Source organism: Chlorocebus sabaeus, chromosome 21 (genome assembly GCF_047675955.1).
Source record: "Chlorocebus sabaeus isolate Y175 chromosome 21, mChlSab1.0.hap1, whole genome shotgun sequence".
NCBI lineage: Eukaryota > Metazoa > Chordata > Mammalia > Primates > Cercopithecidae > Chlorocebus > Chlorocebus sabaeus.
In genome coordinates this window covers 34,446,027-34,450,231 of record NC_132924.1, presented here as the reverse complement: position 1 = coordinate 34,450,231, position 4,205 = coordinate 34,446,027, and positions in this window count along the sequence as shown.

The following is a 4,205-nucleotide window of genomic DNA, read 5'->3' as shown; positions in this document are numbered from 1 at the left end:
CTCTCTTGTCCTCTGCACCTTCCTGCCCTTATTATCCCTGTCACCTCTGTACTCCATCACCACATGAGTCCAGTTCTTCATGGCACTTATCACAATGTGTAATGATGCTACTCATTCATTTGTGTACTTGTTTGTTCTTTAACTCCCCCTCTGGACTATAAAATACTTGAGACCAAGGGCTTTGCATGTTGTGTAATCATAAAGAAGTGACACAATTACAGGATAAGGGAAGGGTTATAAGGGGCTTTTAAGATTATCTCACCCAAGCTCACTTCACGTAAGGAAATCGACCCCTGGCGGGTGGAGACACTGGCCCTACATCACAGAGATACTGAGTGACATCGCAGAGCTGATGAATTTCGATCACTTCACCCAAGCTTGTTCAGAACTCCAGGCTCCCTCAAACATATCTTAACCACAAGGGAGGCTTCACATTTACATAGAACCAATGTGGATAATATTTTTTAGCAATTTCAATTGCTGTCACTTGCGTCTTTTAAATGACATATTTGAAAATAGCTCCATTATAATGTACAATTTAAAAAAATCATTGTATCATATGTTCATAATAATCTCGTAACTTTTTTTTTTTTTGCTGTTGTTGAGACGGTGTCTCCTTCTGTTGCCCGGGCTGGAGTGCAGTGGTGGGATCTCAGCTCACGGCAACCTCCATCTCCTGGGTTCAAGTGATTCTTCTGCCTCAGCCTCTTGAGTAGCTGAGAGTACAGGTGCACGTCACCATGCCCAGCTAACTTTTGTATGTTTAGTAGAGATGGAATTTCACCATATTGGCTGGTCTTGAACTCCTGACCTCGTGATCCGCCCACCTTGGCCTCCCAAAGTGCTGGGATTACAGGTGTGAGCCACCGTGCCTAGCCATAATCTTGTAACTCTTTACAGATACATTCTGAATCTAATCTTTTGAGGTTTCTTGGTGGAGGAAGCCTGATAGGAAGAACACCCTCATTGTAAGTTGGGAACCAAGATTCTAATAAGTGACACACTGTAAGTCACTTAGAATGGCAAGAAATTGGCCGGGCGCGGTGGCTCAAGCCTGTAATCCCAGCACTTTGGGAGGCCGAGACGGGCGGATCACGAGGTCAGGAGATCGAGACCATCTTGGCTAACACGGTGAAACCCCGTCTCTACTAAAAATACAAAAAACTAGCCGGGCGAGGTGGCCAGCGCCTGTAGTCCCAGCTACTTGGGAGGCTGAGACAGGAGAATAGCGTAAACCCGGGAGGCGGAGCTTGCAGTGAGCTGAGATCCGGCCACTGCACTCCAGCCTGGGCGACAGAGCGAGACTCCGTCTCAAAAAAAAAAAAAAAAAAAAAAAAAAAAAGAATGGCAAGAAATGATTCCAGAAGATAATCTCTGTTTCCTGGCAACCACCTTAGTAGTCCCTGAAGGGTACTTGGAAGGAAAGTTTAATCAATGGAAGGGTCAAATGTTTCGTTTTTCAAACGGCCATTTTGCATGTAATGGCTGCTCTGTGCAGACATTGTGGGCTGTTCTTCTCTTGTTCATAAGATCTAGAGTCCTTCTGTGCAAATGCATGTCCTGTGGGTAAGAAATTACTTCAACTGAGTTTATTGGCATTTCTTAGCACATATGAGTTCAAAGAAAATTATTATAGGTAAGAGCTCTGTCCGTTAAAACACCACTGTATAGATTACATAGTGATATATTTGGTCAGAGAGACATCCAAGAAATGCTCAGGTCAGATCTTGCTAATTCCAAAGACCAGCCTTTCCAAAGAGTCTGTAAATCTTTCTCCCGACCCCAAAGCCACCTGCTTGGCCCTCATTATGTTTTCAATTTGACTGAATTCCCGCTTATGGGAATGTATGGAGTGTAGGAAGGGTGCTGGAGTCAGACTGAACCCTTGGTTTGAACCTGAACTTCTGCATGCTTTTGAGAAAGGTCTTATCATTGCCAAGCCTTCAATACTTTAGATGTGGACAGAGTATAATAACATTATTTTAGAAGGTTGTTGTGCTGCTTCAATAGGATTATGTGTGGGTATCTGTTGCTTGGTATATTTAAGCCTTCTCCTGATCACAACACATTGCTAGCTGTCAAAGATTGGCAGGGAGATCTGGACCAAATTGAAAACAGTACTGACTAATACTGTATCATCATTTGTGCTCAAACTGACTTTGGTCGGTTTCTCTGCCAGCTCTTGAAACTGTATTAACTGTATCTAAGGAGTACGTAATAACTCCCTAGGACTTAGTAACACGGACTTCCAGTTAACAAGAAAAAATGGAGTCATCGAAAAATAAGGTAATGAACCTAAAGCTACACGAGTCACTGGCCAGCTCTGTGGATGAGCAGCTCTCACAAGGGCCACTGTGGCACCCTGGGAGCTGCCTGTGTGTGGTGGGGGACGGATGCCACAGATCCCTGGAGCTGTGATCTCTGGAGGGCTCTCTCTGTTTCTGACTGATAGGAGATACTTTCTTAAATTTCGGTTGTCACACTGCAGACATTTCTTCCCCTATTAATAACCGTTAGTTCTTTGTGCTCTAGAAATCATGAGTTAGAGGGAATAGGACAGTCTTTTGTAAAGACAGGCCATGAGGAGTAACCCCAAATAGAAACAGTGAGTTGCAATTTCTCATTCAACAAAAATGTTATTGAGCACTTCAGCTGTGCTGGGCTAGGCAAGTGCTGGCTGATGGCAGGGACACCATCGGCGAATCAGACCCGACCTGTCTAGTGGGAGAGCTACAAATAATTAGAAAAGACTGTGTGGTGTTCACCTTGGCCAATTTAACCTAGACCTCGGTTCCTAAAGTATAAAAAAAGGAGACCTGGGCCAGGTGATTCCCCAATGTCCATTTTACTTCTTCAATTCATGTTTATATGAAACTTCACCCTCAGTTTCTTAAAAAAAAAACAAAACACTAAAGGATAGAGAAACGTAATAAGAAACATTTTAAATGATTTTACAACATCTTAATTTCCTCTATAAAAAGGTTTAAACTGAACTGGTAATGATGACTTCATCCAAGCAGCCAATTTTAGCTCAACATTTAGGAATTGCTGTGGAAGAGTCCCAAGAGCCTCGGCTGTTCTTTCTTTTTTTCCCCCCCCCTTTGCTCTTTCTGGCTTGCCACTGCTCAAAGTTTTCCATGTCAATTTTTTTCCGTCTCTCCCTGCCTGCTGGTTGCTCCACATCATTTACTGCTTGTGTTAATTCACTTTTATTTGACCCTTAGCATCATCCATCAAATTCTCGCATGTTCACTAGCATACCATTGTTGTAGTAGTGGCTCTGCAGCTTCAGTCAACCTCTGGCCACAATTCCTCTAACTGTTGCTGCTGTTTCTTCTTCCTTCCTCATCTGGCTAGCTAGAAATGGGTGACATTAGCATTGAAAGGTCTATTCCCATCCACTACTATTTTCCTAAAATTTCAGCTTTTGAAACTGAACAAAGTGATACTTTAGTAAACATGCCTGTGCTAAGAGAACCGGGACTTTCCTTGAAAAAAAAAAAGGAGTTTCCACTCATAGGTGGGAATTGAACAATGAGAATACTTGGACACAGGAAGGGGAACATCACACACCGGGGCCTGTCGTGGGTTGGGCAGGGAGGGGAGAGGGATAGTATTAGAAGATATACCTAAAGTAAATGACGAGTTAACGGGTGCAGCACACCAACATGGCACGTGTATACGTATGTAACCTGCACATTGTGCACATGTACCCTAGAACTTAAAGTATAATTTTAAAAAAATGGAGTTTCAAATGATAATGAATTTGAATTTTTCCTTTGAAAACATATTACATTCAATTATGCTGTATTGCAAGTTGGGCTGACAGTCTGTGATTTATATTGTTATAATTAGCAGATGAAAGATTATAAAATATACTGAACAGGGAAATGCAACTTGAGAATATGCTAGAAGTGTTCATTCTAAACATTGCAGTGTTTCTTTCCATCACTCTGTTTCTAATTAGAAGTGCAAGCCCAAAATAAAGCTAAAGGGTAGGATAAGAAATGGAGGCTATTTTAGGCCAGATGCAGTGGCTCATGCTTATAATACCAGTATTTTGGGAGACTGAGGCAGGAGGATCACTTGAGGCCCCAGCAGTTTGAGACCAGCTTCAATAATACAATGAGACTCCACACTCTACAAAAAATAAAAATAATAATTAAAAAAAGCTTGGGTGTGGTGGCTTATGTCCATGATCATAG